This window comes from Pseudophryne corroboree, chromosome 11 (assembly GCF_028390025.1).
Source record: "Pseudophryne corroboree isolate aPseCor3 chromosome 11, aPseCor3.hap2, whole genome shotgun sequence".
NCBI classification, from domain to species: domain Eukaryota; kingdom Metazoa; phylum Chordata; class Amphibia; order Anura; family Myobatrachidae; genus Pseudophryne; species Pseudophryne corroboree.
In genome coordinates this window covers 101,944,746-101,965,743 of record NC_086454.1, presented here as the reverse complement: position 1 = coordinate 101,965,743, position 20,998 = coordinate 101,944,746, and the positions used below count along the sequence as shown (strand labels likewise).

The window sequence follows — 20,998 nt, the reverse complement described above, 5'->3', positions numbered from 1 at the left end:
TCAATCAGGCAGAGGTGATCGCTAGGCAACGACAGCCGTTGGCTGTCAGCCATCTGCCGGCGCACTGCCGCGCCAGTGCAGTTCTGACCTGATCGCTGCACTGCGATGAACTGCAGCGAGTGATCAGGTCAGAATGACCCCCATAGGATGCTGCAGTAAATGTTTTTTCCCCCCTATCTACAGTGCAGAGACTTGCTGCAGACGCAGTGACATACACTCCAGCTGTACCTTTTTGGCAGGTACAGGACCTTTTTTTTACGGTCAGTACCAATTTTTGGCTCTCCAAACTTCCATTGAAAGTATAGGAAAAGGGGAGTGGTCACGCCACTGTACCCGTGGCCACGCCCCTTTTCGAATTTGTAACAATTTTTATGTGTAAATTGTCGGGGGGTATGTTGCTGCAGATGCAGTGGGCCTATTTTGGGGTGTGGAGCAGGAGCTGCAGCTCCATCAGCCCCACTGTTAATCCTGCTCTGGGAACACACAGCAAAGGGACAGAGCCTCCCATTGGATGTAACCTGTGTAAGAGGGCGTTTCTCGCCCAATCAGCTGTGGACTGGGTGTGATAGACCTGCTGCTAACCCAATGAGAGCTCCTAGCCACATACAGTCACAGAGTGACAGATCTGGGCAATTATATAGGAGATAGTCACACAGCATATTTGGCTCGAGTTCAGGAGGATGTGAAGTGAATAAACACAAAATGTGTGAGGTAATGTGAGGACTGCATAGAGGGGATGTAATTGAGTATGATAGCTTATGAAGGCTACAGTATGTGTGTGGTTCTATGATTCGATAAGCTTGCCGGAAGAGGTGATTTTTCAGGGAATGCTTAAAGATTTGGAGACACCGGGCCGGATATAATGAAGTCCGAGTTGACCAGAGGTGCGGGTTTCCAGCCGAACTCTGACTTTTTTTTTTTTAAATCAGCAATCATTTACAAGGTATGGTTTTGCCTTGTACGTCATTGCCAACTCTGCTACCAACTCTGAATAACACCCGTGGTTTGGTATTCTATAATTAGATGAATAAGAGCATGATCTGACTATCCTCTTGATGAGAGGGAGGGTGAGCAGGAGCTACTTAACCAGGCCCGGGCTGGCAAGAGGAGCCTTGTGGGGGGGCCAGGTCAATAGCACATTTGGCAGGGAGGGAGAGGTGTTACGCACACCAGTGCTAACAGGAGTATACCGGTGTATGAACAGAGAGGGATGCGAGGCAAAACGAACTCACAGACAGTATAACACAACATACACAGGAGGTGATGGAATAACTAATAAACACAAAATGAACGGGGAAGCCCAAAGGCTCAGGAATTGGGTGTCTCCCTAGTGTCAGGAATGCTCAGATGAAATAGAGCGGACAATGAAGCGAGATGTAGTGATTTAACATGTGGAGCACCCAAAATGATGTTGCTAAGAGCAACAGGAAAAACCCCAAAGGGTTACCAACGGGTGTGGGAATAAACTCCTTGGTCAGAGATAGAAATATAGACACAAGGAGAGTATCCACAATCCTAACCCCCACTTGCAGGGCACAGGTTCAGCTTACTGCCACTAAACTGACACCTGGACGCCCTGCACAGTGAGGGAGGATTAAGCAAGCAGGTCTGCGAGTACAGCCACAAACCTGCTGGGTTCACAGAATAGCAAAAGAACCCCAGCAGGTTAAACAACTGACTCCAGTCTTACTGCTAGGTCCGGATTGGCAGAATGAAGTGCCGAATCCCAAGGCCTATTCGCAGTAAGCAACAAGTAAATACAAAGTCACACAGTACTAGCTAACTCTCTGGAACTGACTAACAAACAAAGATTCAGCAGCATTTGCCTAGCCTGAGAGGATGGTTTATATAGCAAGTGCTGTCCACGCCCCACTCAGACCTCAAAGACTGTGAGCACAAAACCAGCGCCGGATTCCCTGCCGTGCACAGAGCCTGTAACTACTACACAGTAAAAACCCGGACCGGAGTATCAGCTGCGCTCAGGTTACTTCGCTAACACTTGCCTCCCGGTTGCCATGGCGACGTGGCAGTACAGAACAGGAGATCCTAACAAGAGGACAGCAGCAGTATCTTTTCTTCCAAATCCCCCCACCCCCTCCCGTGGATCTGCCCACTGGATGGGGATGTCATTTTTTTTTAAAAAATGATTTTGGGGAGGGGGCTTGTCCACGCCTCCCCTGATTTAGCTTTTGTTCCCACAGTACTCAGGTCTGTCTCTGCACTTGATGGCCCTGAATGGCTTAATGCTTACTTCAATTATGTTGGTTATTAAAGCAACAGATACCAACACAATCAATTTGTAAAAGCAATATGCATCTCTGATAAGGAAGACAATTCAACATCTAGTGGAGGTCTGGCTCTGTTCTACAGTTGTGTCTAGGCAGAGCTGACAAGAAATCTATAAAGCCCCTGTACTACAGATGCAGCCAATTATGTTGGGGTATAACAAGCCCTCTTTACATGCTAAGACAACAGCTGGAGGGGGAATGGTCCTGTCATCATGGGGTAGTGGCAGCATGGGATCAGTAGAAATAAATTGATTCTAAGCAACTTCCATTCTATGTATCACTGTATTTCCACTAGGGCAACTCTGCATAACTCACCCTTCCATCGACATGCCCTCACTGAGCACGGATTACTTGAGAATGCCGCAGTGCACTCCAGTTATGCGCCTTCAGTTGCAAATCCCTTTCATAATGCATCCCCCATAGGTGCATAGGCTCCATTCTGTGGCATGTACAGTGTAAAAGCACCAGATATGCTTTGCAATCGGGTGTATGTTCAACTCTGCTTCAGCCTCTATGGCAGTGGTTCCCAAACTTTTTTGAATCATGGCACTCTAGAGTATCTGATTTTTTTTCACTGCTCCTCTAGGCCGCAAGTTTCTTATTGAGAAATTTAGAAAAAAATATTAAATGAAGTAAAGCATGTTTAAATGTCATCCTTAGGGTCAGTTATGTGGTGAGGGACAGGATTCACTTTTGTTTGTCCACATAGTTTATGATTGGCAGCCACAAGCACTAGTATTGCCTATTACATTGACAATAAATAGTTTGAATTGGTCCTTGACCACAAACCTGAGGCACCCCTGCAAGTGTCCCACGGCGCCCCAGGGTGCCACGGCACACAGTTTGAGAACCACTGCTCTATGGGGTTGATTAGTGGATGCATCTGTGGCCGCTTTCTGTATAGATGTTGCAGCCTGCATAAGAGTTTATGCTAATGGAAGTCTCATCATTTGCATACTACAAATCTGTGTGACTGCATGTGGAAACCTATCCCGAGCACTGTGTTCGCAGCCATCATCATAAGCATAATAATAAAAATAAATGATTAGCGTAGGGACCTACACCAGCACAATGGTGTGTGGAAGAGATCCGGCTGCAACAGACATCCCCTCTGGACACCACAATTGGCTTACACACCTGGGACACCGACCACGAGACAGAAAATATTTGTGCTGACAAGTTACTGCCCATTCCACGGGTAGTGTGGCCTCCCAGCAGATGGGCCAATCTTTATGCACAAGCGATAGCCATCTGATTGTGGATACCATATCCGGCACGACCACAGAAGCAGATGCCTTATTGTTGGTGCATGTGCAGTATGCTGAAATCCTCGAGATTCGTGGGCATTGCGACTGAGAACTGGCCTAAGTGATAAGCAATAATCAATTAGGAAATACAATTCAGGTGCATGAAAGGGAGGGGATAGTCTGAGCTCTTATATTACCCAGAAGGGTTGTTATCATTATTATTATTATTATTATTATTAGTAGTAGTACCTGGGGCGGGTCTGGGGTGCGGTTCCCCCCGGATTGGTGGGACTGGGCTGCTTTGGGGTAACAAACTGCAAGATCTTATTTAGCACCCCCTTAACACATTTATTAATCCTTCTGGTCTTTTAATTACATTTTCACTAGTATATTAATTTTTGTATATAGATTTTGTTTTCCTTTTATTAACACATACTAACACTTTACCTTCTTGCATTGTGCTGTCCTGGGGTAGCTGGCCTTTGCCGGTTTGTGGGGTTCTACACCCCAGACCTAGAGTTAGGGACCACCAGCATCAGAGGAGCCTTGTCGGGGCCTGGTGGCTTATCATACGTTTGCAAACTGTATGTAACTAAGACCTCTGGATTTCTATTATATGTATATATATATATATATATATATATATATATATAATTCCACAGATAACTGGCACTCATGGACTAAAAAACGGACAATACTCAAGTACAGGTGGTCTTGACAAAGGGAATAAAATCCCAAAACGTTGACAGCAAGTACTTGAGTATTGTCCGTTTTTTAGTCCATGAGTGCCAGTTATCTGTGGAATTCTATGCTATTGAAAACCATGGCACCGTGGCATTTACAGCGGAGTGCCGGACACAAGTTGCATTATATATATATATATATATAGTCTTTCATGTCTTGGTACAGGTACAGCTTGGTGTACTGGGGGACACCAGGGGTTTATCCCCAATGTATTTCTAGCTCAGACTACCCCCTCCCTTTCATGCACCTGAATTGTATTTCCTAATTGATTTGAGCAACTTACATTTTGTTCCTTTAATGATTCAGGAAGAAGCATTATTCTGAGTTTCTTGTACGGTATCTGTTCTCCAAATCATCTGATTTACTCTGCATCTGCTTTTGTAACATAAGGCAACATCTTCTGACATACAGAAACTTTCGGATATTCCTCTCCCACTCTGTGCTAGAATTAACCTGCATGGGTGGCGACTTCCGGTTCCAGCTCCCATGTGATCGGGTGCCTGGTGTGAGAGCTCCGCTGCTACCCCGGCCAGCACAGCACGCAGCTCCGCGTTCGCGGCTCCAATCCCGCCGGTTCCCGCAGCCTCGGTGAGGGGAAGGTCTCCTCCACCTTATAGAGAAGTTTCTCACTTCTCCCATGCCGGCAAAGCAGCAAAGATCCCGCTCTGAGCGGCGCCGGGCAGAATCCAACATGGCCGCCGCACCGGACACACTGGAGGGCACACAGCAGCTGTATGATAGATCTCGGCCTGCCTCTCCTGACCCTGCAGCCCCAGTTTCATATGAGGATGTAGTGAAAGCAATCCAGGTTACAATGGGGCCCCTCATGGACGCGCACGCTGCTAAGCTGACGCAGGTGGCACAGGACATTAAGTCTCAGATGAAACAGCTGTCCCAGAGGGTATTATCCGCTGAGCAAAGATTGGGGGAAGTATTCCAAGACGTGGCAGAATTTAAAACGAATGCTGACACTATGCAGAAATCTCATTACCAAGTTAAGAATAAATTAGACCACCTGGAAAACAGGTCGAGGAGGAATAACCTCAGGATCATGGGCCTAGCAGAATCTCTTAAAGGGCCAGACCTATATCGTTTTTTACAAGTGTCCCTCCCGGAGTTGTTGGAAATCCAAGACACATGTGCAGACATGATAGTGGAGAGGGCCCACCGCTTAGGACCGCCCAGGTCGGGTCAAAACGTGAGGCCACATGTGGTGATCTTTCGCTGTTTAAACTTTCTTCATAAAGAAGCTATTTGGTCTGCTTCCAGGAGACACAGGACTCTTGCATGGGATGGTGGGGACATTCGTCTCTTTCAGGATTACTCTGCAGAAGTGTCCCGAGCTCGCAAGGATTTCTCCCAGATTTACTCTCGCCTGGTCCAGGAGGGCAGGAAGTTTGCACTGTTGTACCCTGCACGTTTACGGCTCTTTGAGGGGGACTCCTTTCGTGACTTTTCTAACGTAGCTGACGCAGCTGGTTATCTGTCTGAAGGAAGGAAATCGGGACATTCGTCTTCTCCTACTTCTCCACATTCCACATCATAGGCCCTGAGATGGGGGTTGCATGCGTTACTTGATGGATGGCCTGGGAGTTCCGGCCGGGACTGCTCATATGCCTGCTATATGTATGATACCCAGGAACGGAGAATAACTGCCTAAATGATTCTCATCTAGTTTATAAGTACCAGACACCCTCTTTTTATTAGCCTCAGTTTAATTTGTTTAGTTGGGCTGGGTGGAATCTGGGATTCTCATTTATCTCTTTGAATGTCGCTATTGGCCGGAGTGTGCTAGGGGTAAGCACGCCATGTTTGAAGTTAGCCTTACAGATTCTTATATGGCTGGAATTTCTTATTTCTTGGACGGTGGAGGCGAGATGTTGCCTCTTGTCCGGTTTTGTCTTTTTTTGGTTTGTTGTTACCCTCTTTGTGTCTTGTCTTGTTGCCCCTGTATGTCTGCTCAAGCGTCGCGGTGAATGGAGCAGTGGTGGCTGGACCACCACTTCCTTTATGTACTCGTCATCACTTCATTGGGTCTATTTAGATTAGCTGCATGTCGTCTCTAACAATTAGCACATGGAATGTGGGGGGTATTAACTCCCCGGCTAAGAGGAAAAAATTCTTATGTATCTGAACAAGCTCCGCATGGATATAGCATTCCTGCAGGAAACGCACCTCCTCCCTCTAGAGATAGCCAAACTTAACACACTTCGGTGGACAGTGTTGGCCTCGGCCCCGTACTCCTCTAAGGCATGGGGGGTGGCCATACTGATTAGATAGTCACTATCTCATACTGTTCATTCTGTAAAGGTTGACCCGCAGGGTCGGTATGTTATTGCAGACGTCACAATAGATTGCACACACTTATTGCTATGTAACATATATGCTCCGAATAACCGCCCCAAAGTATTTTTCTTAGATATGCTGAGCAAACTATATGGTCATGTAGATTCCAACATTATGCTAGGGGGGGATTTCAATGTGGTTTCATCTCATGTTTTGGATAAGAATGTGGCTTCGAGTTGGGGGATTAGCACCCCGAAAGTGGGTATTCAGTATTTAACACGCCAGCTGCGGGTGGTGGATGTGTGGAGAGCGTGCTATCCGCTAGAATGGGATTATACATGCTTATCAGCGGCGTATGGTACGCTCTCCCGCATTGACTACCTGTTGTTGTCAGAACATATGTTCCCTAAGGTTATGGATGCTGGGATCGACGCTATTAGTATTTCGGATCATGCCCTATGTTGGATGAAACTGTCGGTGCACGTAGATAAGGGCCCGGTGAGGCAGTGGCGGTTCCCGGCACATCTGGCTAATTCATTGAAATTTCGTAACATGTTGGAAGCAGCATGGCTAGACTATAAGAGTAATAACGCTAGTTGTGAGTCAGAGAAGCCTCTGACGTTCTGGCAGGCGTCTAAGCCCGTCATGAGAGGGGTTATTATGTCTTACTGTGCACACAGGGATAGGCAATTAGACGGCTCATACTTGGAAGCCCAGGCGAACTTGACGACTTCCTTTCAAAGGTTTAAGCAATCTTCAACCCCAACTAATAGGGCTGATTATAATAATAAAAAGGCCGTTTTTGATAATATTCTGAACCACTTGGAAGCCAAGCACACTTTTTATAGGAATGCCTCCTTTCATAGATATGGTAATAAACCGGGTAAATTAATGTTCTTCCTATTGAAAGGGCGTCACTCTTCTTCGGTAATTAAATCCCTCCGCACTAGTGACGGTACTAGAGTCCGGACTAATGCCAAGATAACAGAGGTGTTGAGTTCTTTTTATTCCCAACTGTATTCTCAGCCTCCTAGTAACTTGCTCAATAAAGAGGCCTTTTGGGCTAATATGAGTTTACCTCAGATGACTGACAGCCAGGCCTCTTCCCTTAAGGCACCCGTCTCGGGGGAGGAGGTGGAGAGGGTGATTAAGGCATTGAAAACTGGAAAGGCGCAGGGACCGGACGGCCTCTCCAATGATTACTACAAAATCCTATTGCCCCATATCCGGGACACATTGCAGGTATTTTTTAATGAATTGCTCTCAGGTCAGGCCCTGCCTAGTTTCTTTAACTCAGCGTTCCTTAGGGTGTTGCCGAAGCCAGGTAGGGATCCGGAACTCCCGGAATCTTATAGGCCTATCTAGCTGCTTAATATGGACTAAAAGTTGTTTACCAAGATATTAGCTGACAGGTTGAAACTTGTATTGCCCTCTATTGTCCACCCAGATCAGTCGGGATTCATTTGGGGCCGTCAGGCGGTTGTCAATATTAGAAAAGTTTTAACAGTAATGCAGAGGTTACAGTCTTCCTCGGATATGGGCTCCAATGTCATCCTGTCACTCGACGCCGAAAAGGCATTTGATATGGTGACTTGGGACCATTTATTTGATACCCTATATAGGTTTGGGGCCCCGTCTGCCTTTGTAGAGGTGTTGGTACGCTTATACAAAGATCCTGCCACGCAGGTGTTAGGAAATGGCTATATTTCTTCCCCCTTCTACATCCAGAGAGGCACCCGTCAGGGCTGCCCCCTATCCCCACTGCTATTCGCTCTGGCCCTGGAGCCACTGGCGATAGCCCTCCGTGACGTGTCTTCCTTTAGAGGCATTTTTGTGGGCAGGCTGGAGGTTAAGATAGCACTGTTTGCTGATGATATGTTGCTATTTATCGCTGACCCCAGCAGATCAATAGGACCTATAGTCTCCATCATTGATAACTTTGGATCCTTTGCGGGTTACAAGGTTAATCTTTCCAAATCGGAACTAATGCCTCTATCGGGAGATGCTTCTTCTTTCAATATGCATCCAGTTCTATCCCAGTTTCCTAGGACCCAGGGGCTCTTAAGAATATGGGGATAATGATCCCCACGTCATTGGAACTGTTATATACAGTTAATGTTGCACCGGTCCTGACGGCTGTCCGTGTTCTCCTAGACAAGTGGGTTAATTTGCCTCTGTCCTTGCTGGGGAGGGCCACGGTCCTTAAAAGCGTGGTGTTCCCGAAACTCTCATATGTATTGCAGATGCTGCCATTTTGCCTTACAAAAAAAGATTGTAAATCTGTAAACTCCATGTTCTCTAAATTTTTATGGGGAGGGAAGAAACCTAGGATTTCTTATGCTAAACTTCAGTTGCCAAGGGCGGAGGGGGGGCTGGGGATTCCAGACTTGGAAGCGTTTAGTAGAGCAGTGATATTCCGTTATGTCACGGACTGGTTATGGCAGCGTTCCTGCTTTACCAATTATACATTGGAGGAGGAACTGTTTGCCCCCAACTCTCCTAGCGCCCTCCTTCACACCCCAAAGAACAAACTGCCGGCATCACTTAAGACGAATATTATCCTTTCTGACACTCATGGAGCCTGGCACTATTCCAATTCCAAATTACATAGACACCCGACCTCCTCCCGTTACACAACTTTCTGGGGGAACCCTTGCTTCAGCCCTGGGCTGGAAAATGCTAACTTTAAGCAGTGGCGGGAGCGGGGAATTTCGTCTATTGGAGACGTATTTGACCCTGGAGGACGACATATGCTGTCCTTTGAGGAATTGAAGTCCAGATATGGTATAGCGAATTCAAATTTTTATATGTACCTGCAAGCCCGACATTTTGTCACTACTATGGCTGTCCCTATGTCCTCGCCAGACATACAGGATCCGATAGCCACTCTCCTCACTCTCACGAATGCCTCTACTTATCGTCTATCATATTATTATGATCATTTACGGGTGGGGAGGGCGGAAAAACTATGGAATTGTACGGTTTCTAATTGGGAGAGGGATATACCAGATTTCCCGGCGCAATCAATCCTACTGAAATCCTGTCAGTATACATTTAAATATTTACACTCGGCTCAGCTCCAGGAAGTATATTTTAAGTTACTACACAGGGCTTATATAGCCCCAGCCCAAAGAGCACATATGATCCCGGATGGGACTAGTGAATGCTTAAAATGTCATGTGTCAAGGGCCTCCTTCTTTCACTGCTTTTGGACCTGTAGGAAGATTGCTACGTTTTGAAACAAAGTTATTGTATTTATTAATAGAACTCTCTCATTGGGGGCTGCCAGAGACCCCATAGCCTGTCTATGCAACTGTTTTGAGGGCTGGCCTCTTGGCCCAGATAGGAAGCGAGTCACGCCCATTCTCACGGTCATTCTCACGGTGGCTAACAAAGTTATTCTGAATCATTGGACGAAAAAGTCGTCTCCCTCTTTAGGGGAATTAAAAAATGTGCTTTTACGGGTTCTCTATTTCGAGCGCCAAGCCACTTTGCCAGACATTGAGAGGGGTGTTGCTTGCTTTTATTCGAAATGGGAGCCTTACATTGACAGTCTAGACATTGATACACAGGGCCATATTGAAAGGCTCTTTGAAAATACCTCCTGGATTCTTTATAAACGTGTGGATGCTAATTGATATAAGTATATAGGGGGTCATTCCGAGTTGTTCGCTCGCAAGCTGCTTTTAGCAGCTTTGCACACGCTAAGCCGCCGCCTACTGGGAGTGAATCTTAGCTTCTTAAAATTGCGAACGAAAGATTCGCAATGTTGCGAAGTTGCGATAAGACATCTCTGTGCAGTTTCTGAGTAACTCGAAACTTACTCGGCATCTGCGATCAGTTCAGTGCTTGTCGTTCCTGGTTTGACGTCACAAACACACCAGCGTTCGCCCAGACACTCCTCCGTTTCTCCAGCCACTCCCGCGTTTTTCCCAGAAACGGTAGCGTTTTTTCACACACACCCATAAAACGGCCAGTTTCCGCCCAGAAACACCCACTTCATGTCAATCACATTACGATCACCAGAACGAAGAAAAAACCGTGAGTAAAATTCCTAACTGCATAGCAAATTTACTTGGCGCAGTCGCAGTGCGAACATTGCGCATGCGCACTAAGCGGAAAAACGCTGCGATGCGAAGAAATTTACCGAGCGAACAACTCGGAATGACCCCCCATACTTTGCTGTTTTGAGGTTGATGAGTTCATAGGTTGTTGGTACTGTATGAACTCCACGCGACTACAGAGTGAATTGTCTTGTCTTGTCTCCCCTCTTCCCCTCTCCCTTCTTGTCTTTCCCCTTATTATTTTATGATGTTTATAGATGGGTGATAATAGCTTACAGCGTACAAGTACAGGATGTGCGGAATTAGGAGGCACGAGTTGCAAGGCACTACGATACCCGCAGATCTGATATTGCGGGGATGTATGTATGTATTTTTGCCCTTTCTATACTTTTTCATTATGACTTACCAATGTATGTAACTCTTTACATTATGAAAATATGAAAATAAAAACAGTTTTACAAAAAAAAAAAAACCTGCATGGGTGGCTCAGATTAACCTGTAGCCCTTTGATGGTTTCCGCAAAATTATTTGGCTTGTGCCAACATGCATAACCCCATAGTCTCCTGCGTGACCTTACACATCGCGGTAGCAATGTGATTGACAGCGGCAGGCATCATCATTGCGGCGATTGGGGAGGCAGGCCGTCCTGAAGGAGGCAGGCTGCACTGTCAAGGGTCAACCTTAGTTTCGATGGGTCCGCAGTCTAATTGAGGATGCATCGGGAGGCGGGCTCACTCATGTTGGGTGGCCTTGCCCTGTGCTGGGCAGCCCCCAGCATGTGAGATGAACGCAGACCTGGCTGCGGATGCAGCGATCCGCGTTCATCTCTGAATAACCCCCTTGATCACCAAGACCAGCGAGCACTTCTAAGTGTTGTGAACATACCACCTAGGTGCATCAGGGCAAAATCAAAACAACTTGAAGAGCTCACTAAGTATTCTGCATATTAGTGGAAAGTTAGGGAAGATACATGCCACAGTCTAAGTGACAGTCTTATAAGCACTGCTACTTATGTGGTAACTTACATTATCAAAAGCACAATAACATAACTGAACACGTGCAAACACATAAGCTGATACTGGCAGATCAATAACAATCTGAGACAGATATTGGGGTATATTCAATTAGGGTCAAAGACAGCAGTTTTCGACTTTTTAAGGTCGAATAGTGATTCGACCTATTCAATCCCTGCAGTTTTTATTTGACAAGTACTTTTGAGTGAAACGGGGCCAAATTCGACAGGAATGGACACTGCCGTGAGGTCTGGCGGCTGTGAGACATCCTTCTGCAGCGCTGCTCTACTCTGTCTGCCCGCGGCTGTCCCCACTGGTCTCCCCCCTCTCCTGTCCCTCATCTCAATTTGACTTTTGAAAAGTCGAATTGAGATGAGATTGAATAGGGGTTGTTGGATCCATTCCGACAAATGCATACCAGAATGGATCCAACCGTAATTGAATATACCCCATTATCTACTGGATCCTGAAATCATGTCCAAATGACCACAGATTTATAGAATGAACAACATTCCATTTAACTAAGAATTATGGCTAACTCAGTCACTGATCATCGCTTTTCCATTATCTACTAAAACCAAACTTCTTGAAAGCATATTTAAAAGAAACCGTCTCCTACCACAGCCAGAATTCATACAACTGTAAGGGGTCTATCCAATTACAGTATATGCCAGTTTGTTTTATGAAATGCACATAAATCATAAGAATGCGCATACCCGAGAAACATGAGATGCAATTAGAAATGCCAATTTGCGGTAGTCGCGGCAAAGCTGTGTGACTTTTCTTCAAAATGCGACCTGGGAGAAGTGCATGAAAAATTGGGGAATCCACCCCACAAAACTCACATGTTGACCCTGCCAAGTGCTTATTTATTCATTAGGAGGGGCATATCAGAGGTTCTACACTGTGGGCCTAATTCTTATTTGTACATGAATCCGATGGTTGTGAGAGCGACGTTGAAGAACTCTGATTGAAGAAAGGAAATGATGATTTGAGAGCGATGTTGAAGAACTCTGAATGAAGAAAGGAAATGATGATTTGAGAGCGACGTTGAAGAACTCTGAATGCTGGAGACTGGGAACACGCTTGTAATGCTGGACTGGGAACACACTTGTATTGCTGGAGTCTAGGAGCACACTTGCAATGCTGGAGACTGGGAACACACTTGTAATACTAGAGAATGGGAGAACATATGGAACGCTGGAGAGTAGGAACACAGAGGGCTTGAGAACACTCCTTCCTGAAGCAGCAGCGTGAGCCTGGGGTAGCTGTATAGCGACGATACTCAGGCGCTGGAGCTTTGCCCAGCGCCTCCTTTTGAACTGCCCGCCCTGCAGCCGATTGGTGGGGGGAGTCTGGGTCACCATAGGCCCGTCCCGCTCATGTGGACGTCAGGCACAATGGCGGCGCCCATGCCACGGAGAGCCGCCGGCCGCCGGAGCCTGCCAAGGGGACTGCGCCGGAGAGACAGCACCCGGCGGTGAGGTAAGCGCGGCAGCCGCCGCTTACCGCTGGTGACAGCAGCCATATGGGTCTGAGAGCTAAATTGTGCAAGTCTGAGCTTCTGTAAAGTGTGGCAACACTCGTGGGGACAAAAATATTGCCCGCAGTTGGATTGACCCCTATAATTGTGAATCAAACTACAGTTCAGAACACTCATGCATAAACGTTTGATCTCCCTGTAAGAGACAAAACTGAAGAATAGCCAGGCATATAACTGACACAAAGGCAGCTAGAGTCCCATACCAATAAATAAAAACAAATACACACACACACTTTTGTTATACCAAATCATCATGTATTCTGGGAGGCAATCAATTTGTCGGGATCCCGGTGGTCAGGATACCGATGCCGGAATCCCGACAGCCGGCTCACAGGGGCTATTCCCACTCGTGGGTGTCCACAACACCCATAGAGTGGAAATAAATCCTGTGGCAGGCGCAGCGAGCCGAGCCCACAGCATGGCGAGTGCAGCGAGCCCGCAAGGGGACTTGTAGTGCTCGCCCCACTGCCAGCATTCTGGCGGATGGGATTCCACTGTCGGTATACTGACAACCGGCTTCCCGCCCGCCGGCATTACGTTTGTACAGTATTCCTGGTACTTTAATTTCTATTGGCCTGTGTGCATTTCCTACACGTTCCAATTACACTGCTAATAATGCTAGAAAACCTGCGTCTCTATACACAACAGGGTACGGTGCCAGTCTCTTGCAGTGATTTGTGTCCAGCTATCAGTGGAATATCCAGCTGTATCTCTTGTGTCAGTCTGTGTGCATGGCTGCGAGTCACTGTCACTGCAATGGTCTTTGTGTGACCGTGGGTGTGGTATGCTTCTAGGTTGCAATATAGTTGAATTTCCAGTTCTGTGCGAGTTGGTTGAGGGGACAGGAGTGACAAGGAAACAGACTTGTACTGGTGGAAAGGACACTGCATGGTTCTGGTGAGCCTCTTGTTGTTCCTATATTACTGTATGTTATACATTTATTGAGGGTTTCAATGCAGAGGGGATGATAGTGTGTATGTACTGTACAATTATCACTTACAAGTAGTGTGATAAGGGATTAGATCTTCTGTTCTGAGCACGTTGTTAGTATTCTACAGAAATGTATAATAGTATATATATAGACACAGAAAAGTTCAGGAATAGTTTCCACAGCACACACAATGCCCATCATATCTGGAATTGTAAGGCTCAATTGTGGATTTTCTTAATTGTGACAGAGTTCTCTCCTTAGTATCATAGGTTGTATGGCTGTAATCATCTTGGGGCTTTTACAATAATCTTATGGCCGCTGGCTTGTACAGTACAGTTGATGTATATGTTACTTTACTGTCCATGAATAATATAGAAATAATCTGGCATAACAGTACTTATTTTTCCATTTTACTTTTCTACAGTCAGCCATTGAAACTTCTTTTTTTTTGTTTTTAATTGGTTTTAAACTGTTTTTAAAAAAAAAATATATATTTTGGGTAATCACAGTGAGTATTTTATACCTAAATAGTTTTTTTCTTAATACATAGCTATTAACGTCATAACAATAAGTCTAACCGGTTCAGCTGGTAACTACATTACACCTTGAGTCAACAGCAATAAGTGACTGTCTATAAGTTTGCTACACATTAAATATGTTTACAGGTGTTAAAATTCCACTGCACAAAGTGTACAAAGGGAGTATGGACCTCATACAGTAAGGATTGCAAAATTGTAATTCGCAATCCGGCCATTTATCGAATGACTGTGCATACTCAGCGTTCGCATTTCGCATGCGCAAGTAAAAATAGCGACAGAAATTGCATAAACATCGTAATCGCAATGCAGCCGCTGTTTGACTGACAGGTAGCCGGCATTTCTGGAAGGAATTCTGCCATTTTCTGGGTGTGTCTGAAAAAACGCAAGCGTGAACCATGCGTTTTTAAGGAGGACCTCTGATGTCAGCGATGACCACTTCCAGTCTTTTGTGTCGCAAGAATTGTGGATGACCTTGCCTGGCGCAGATAGGAAAAATCTTTGATGTTCCGGGAATTGTGTATGGTTTTGCGATCAGCGCGCATATTGCGATGCATTCACAATTTCTACAATGGGTGTTTTTTCACTATTTCTGGGCGGCAACTAATGTATTTGATCGCAGCAACTGCTTTTTAGCAGAAATTGCAATCCTTACTGAATAAGGTCCTATGTACGTGCATGTGTGTCTCTTTCCTAATCTATCTATCTATCTATCTATCTATCTATCTATCTATCTATCTATCTATCTATCTATCTATCTATCTATACACACACAGTCAACATTGTTATTGTTTGGAAATGTCCACAAAGGAGCCTATTTATGATGCCATGCAATTTTGCTGATAACTATAATTTCTTATTACCACATATTGCGACAATGAGTAATTACTTTTTGGGGCAACTTTTACTGGGACACAGGCGTCAATTTCATTTCGTCCCATCAAAGAATAAAAAGTGAATTGCTAGCTAGTACCATGAATTTACTGCCAGATTCTGACCCGTCTGGCCTAAGCAGCATGTGCAGCCTTTGGGAACTGCATTAAACTAATCAACGCCTAGTAAATTGGGCATTTTAGCAGTCCCAATGGAAATCCATTGTGAATTGTAATTGGTAACAGTGGAACTGCAGCATCTATTTCTGATATCTGCAGTGGTACCCCCCTTGTTACATAGCCTCATCCTATATAAAACGTTAATGGTGCTCTTCAACTGTATGGGGGGAATTCAAGTGTTTTGCATGCCGGTGGCCACTAGATGGTGCCTGATGGAGCAATTCAAGTGTTTCTCCGTTCAGGCACGCACAGCCGCCGGCGCTGACATTACTGCTATATTGCTGTCATTTTGACGGGCTGGTAACTGCTTAAATATTGTGGATGTTCAGCAAAACGAGTTCAATAATAGGCCTCAGGTATTCCATGCAGCAACTATCTACTTGTTTGTATTTATATAGCATCATATATAAACAAGAATTGGGTTTAGGTGCAAAAATGCATGGTACATGCTAACCTGTGTATCTTATAAACAGTCATTTTTAATGTGTCTGTGTGCCTAGTATTTACTAGAAAACATATGATGGCAATGTGAGTAAAGAAAAAAATACAAGCAAACTGACTCTACAATCTACATGTCAAGTTTCTTTCACAAATGACATTGGGGGTCATTCCAAGTTGATCGCAGCAGGAATTCTGTTAGCAACTGGGCAAAACCATGTGCACTGCAGGGGAGACAGATATAACATGTGCAGAGAGAGTTATAGGCCCTACACACTGGCCGATTTTCTGAAAGATATGAACGATCTCGTTCATAAATGAACGAGAACTCGTTCATATCTTTCAGTGTGGAGACTCCAGCGATGAACGATGCGCGGCCCCGCGCTCGTTCATCGCTGGTCTCCCGTCGGCTGTGCATGCAGGCCAATATGGACGATCTCGTCCATATTTGCCTGCACTTCAATGCAGCCGCGTGACGGGGGGAGTGAAGAAACTTCACTCCCCCCGTCACTGCCCCCCCCGCCGCCGGGTCGCTCGTCGGCCGTATCCGCCGTCGGGCAGCTCGGCGGCGGGTCGGCCAGTGTGTAGGGCCCTTTAGATTTGGGTGTGGTGTGTTCAATCTGCAATCTAATTTGCAGTGTAAAAATAAAGCAGCCAGTATTTACCCTGCACAGAAACAAAATAACCCACCCAAATCTAACTCTCTCTGCAAATGTTATATCTGCCCCCCCCTGCAGTGCACATGGTTTTGCCCAACTGCTAAAGAATTTCCTGCTGCGATCAACTTGGAATTACCCCCTTAATGGACAGATTGCACACTGGTTAGCATTCCTGCCCCACAGCACTAGGCTGAAGGGTTCAATTCCAACCTGTCCTTACCTGTGTGTGAATTTACATATTAGCTGCCGTCTAATGTACACTAACACGTGTGTGTGTGTGTGTGTGTGTGTGTGTGTGTGTGTGTGTGTGTGTGTGTGTGTGTGTTTGTGTGTGTTAGGGAATTTTAAGATTGCAAGCGCCTTTGGACCAGGGACTGTTCCATATAAATCTTCCTTTAAAGCATTGCATAATATATAAACACTGTAATTAGAAAGGTTAATAAATACATTGATAAGCAAGAATGTAACACTACAAGATTTTATGATCACCCCAAATATCCTTTCTTGAGAGACAGGTTTCCTATCAAATATGGTAATAATAGCAAATCACCGAATTTTGCCAGATTACAGGAAATATTTATTAAGGGCTTTTTTTTTTTAAATCTATATTTTTATTGAAGCAATGTATACATCATAGTACACTGGACATAATGCAGCATAATGTGTACATACTCATAGCTAGGAAGGCCCAACATGGTAGAATACAACAGACAAATTAAGCATGAGTGTTATATTGATAGATGGACATATTGTCATTCAGTCAGAGAAAAAAGCAAACATAAGTAGGCCCAATAGATGACAAACTATACTAACATTCCAGGTTGTCGTCTAGGTAATTCACCCAATGTCTAGAAAGAAAGTGGATTGCTAAACTTGGAAAGCGCCATAGGGTGTTCTACCTGCCTGTACAGAGTGAGTAAGGGACAGCGAGACTGGGGCATGGTCTGAAATTAAGATATTGTGGATATCTGTATGGTGTACCAAGGCAAGCTTGGAGTCACTTAGTATATCTAGTTACAATTAATTAGACTTGAGAAAAAAGCATACAGCTGAATAAGTAATCTGTAAAAAAAAACAGTGTGCAACCATTATCCTGAATTATTAGTTTAGTTGGGCACATCAAAGCAAACCTAGTATTGTTGTCATGTAGTAATTTGCAAAAATGAGAGAACCCCTTACGCTTTTGGGACACGGAAGCCAAAAGATCCTGAAATATCAGGATACAGGTGTCATTAATAGTGAGATGTGGGTGTTTGCAATAAGCACCAAAATGTTATTTTAGCAATAAATTTTGCTATGGGCTTGGAGGCTGTTATTAGGGTGGTCAGGGCCAATGCGAAGTGCTCGTTCAATGTGGGTGAGCAATGAGCCTTCTTGTGCACTAATTGCCCATAGAATAGTAGTAGTAGAGGGAAGAAACGGATAACTGAGCATCCCCAATGAGCTCTGGAATACTATTATTATTATTATTACCAGTTATTTATATAGCGCACACATATTCCGCAGCGCTTTACAGAGAATATTTTGCCCATTCACATCAGTCCCTGCCCCAATGGAGCTTACAATCTATATTCCCTACCACATGTACACACAGACACATTCACGCTAGTGTTAATTTTGTTGGGAGCCAATTAACCTACCAGTATATTTTTGGATTGTGGGAGGAAACCGGAGTACCCGGAGGAAACCCACACAAGTACGGGGAGAATATACAAACTCCGCACAGTTAGGGCCATGGTGGGAATCGAACCCATGACCTCAGTGCTGTGAGGCAGTAATGCTAACCATTACATCATCCGTACTGCCCCAAATGTAGTGTATTGTAGATGAAGAATGCGCCTGAATGTGCAGTGATCACATAGCACCATTATTATCGTATGCAAAGCTGCTCAGTGTTGCGACTGTTTATGTAAAAGTGTAAAAGTGATCGACACCTCCCGTCTTCTAGTATGTAGCTCTTATGTATTTTGCTATGGCTACAGAGCTGATATAAACATAACATAATAAACTATATAAACCAAATAGGGATAGTGCATTGTTTATATTAGATTACTAACCAGTGTCAGACAGGGCACTTTGTGTCAGGTGTTTTTTTTTTATTATGTGGGCAGAAATCTAGCATAATGTTCAGTGCATGTACAAAACAAAGTTACCTGACGGCGCACAAACTATTTTAATCAGCAGCACTCAAAGAGGTACATTGTCCAGCCTGTTCAATTGGTGATGGCAGCACTGCAGATGTGACATGCCAGTGACAAGTCTGTGGCCATCCATACAATAAATGCTAAGAATTGTCAATTATTTACAAAATGATCACAGCTACTGGCTTATAATAGAACCGCTTGTATCAATCCATGTACATAAGATTACCTTATTAATGGCCTAATCTAATTTTTACATCAGCCTCTGCCACTTGCTTAAAAGACGGGAAATATTTACATGGAATGTAAAAACAACGTATATCCCTCATTTGTTGACCTCATAAACATCAGCTTAAATACATATTTTCCTATGACAGAAGGTAGTAAATGACTATTTAACAGTCCGGATATTTGATAGTAACACACAAGAAGATTTGCCTGCAAAATGATTTTCAAGTTCCTTTTTCTATATACATATGTCACAGCCCATCAGTAGTACCATGTGTGAGGCTAATTGGTGACATCTGCTGAAATGATCTACTTAAAATACTAAGGTGTGGGCTATTTCACTGCAGTGATGTGTAGCATATGATACAATACGCATACTGTGTACGTCTTTTATGAGACACTATAACTGATATAAAAATATCACTTGTATTGTTGTAAAAAGTTTTAATCTCTCAATATTTAGGGGCTCAATCAAAATATGCCCAGTGTTTAAACAGGAAAGTGTTACTTTTTTGTCACATGACACAGTCACCTGCACACAGGGAGGGGGGCAGGAGGGGGGTGGTGGTGGGGGAAGCTTTGCTGTGGGCTGAACACACTGGAATACCAATGGAACATAAGTTATTTCACCCATGCCTACTTTCCAAGTCATCAATCTTGGCTTGTAAAGCCTAGAGAGCTGCAGCTTGGGTGTCAGAGATTTGAAGGGTAACTGTAAGAACATTCGATATGGGGGGAAGGAGCGGTATTAGCGCACATACGCTTCCCACTCATGTATGACAGCCACGGTGTGTGCCCAGTGATCTTATAGATGGCATGCCGATATGTGAGGGCAATGGAAGAACAATCAGCAGCGATGATGGTTCTGACAGCTGCAGGTGGTGATGCCCTATCTCCACAGCAGGGACAGAGCTGTCCATGGCTGTGGCGGGTGCCAGATCCAGACTGCAAAGGCGCTCTTGGGTGAGTAGCGAGATCCCGCAGATGCGCAGAGGAGCTGGCCAGGCAGGAAAACGCATCGAAATCAGCACTGAGCTGATGCGCTGTGTGCTCAGCAGGCACCGCTCAGCAGACACGATGTTAAAACATATTGTCGATATCCCTTTCTGCTTCATCTCGGTAATGAGGCAAAGCAGAAGCATTATAGCAGCATGATCTGAACCGCTATAATACATTGAAGGTATACGTTTAATTTGCCAGCTGTCGAGACGCCGGAATCCCGACAGCTGGCATTGGCGGCAGCCGGAATACCGGCACAACTGGACTATTCCTACTCATGGGTGACCACCACACCCATAGAGTGGTATTAGAACCTGTGGCGAGCGCAGCGAGCCCACAAGGGGACTCTTTCCATGCTGCTGGCATACTGGCGGCTGGGATGCCACTGTCGGTATATTGACGGCCTGCATTCCGGACACCGGTCATCATACTGAACCCACATTTACACCCGAATTGCTTGGAACTGATCTTCAGAGTCGCTAACCCTCTGTTCTAGCGAATCTAATAAATAATATTTATTTCTCTATCGTCCTAAGTGGATGCTGGGGTTCCTGAAAGGACCATGGGGAATAGCGGCTCCGCAGGAGACAGGGCACAAAAAAGTAAAGCTTTACTAGGTCAGGTGGTGTGCACTGGCTCCTCCCCCTATGACCCTCCTCCAGACTCCAGTTAGATTTTGTGCCCGAACGAGAAGGGTGCAATCTAGGTGGCTCTCCTAAAGAGCTGCTTAGAGAAAGTTTAGTTTAGGTTTTTTTCTTTACAGTGAGTCCTGCTGGCAACAGGATCACTGCAACGTGGGACTTAGGGGGAAAGTAGTAAACTCACCTGC

The 20,998-nt window shown here is 45.1% G+C and overlaps 1 protein-coding gene across 3 annotated transcripts in view; it reads left to right on the top strand.

The window, feature by feature from the left end:
* LOC134968988 (synaptotagmin-1-like) overlaps positions 1 to 20,998 on the top strand; it is a 136,480-nt gene that overhangs the window by 24,947 nt on the left and 90,535 nt on the right. The window contains exon 1 of one of the 3 annotated variants that reach the window (XM_063944681.1): positions 653 to 711. The exons of 1 other annotated variant lie outside the window; for it this stretch is intronic. The gene's annotated coding sequence lies outside the window, so the exon portion shown is untranslated. Of the gene's footprint in view, positions 1 to 652; positions 712 to 13,998; positions 14,083 to 20,998 lie in introns of those variants that run through there. One more of the 3 variants, XM_063944683.1, reaches the window with a different exon arrangement.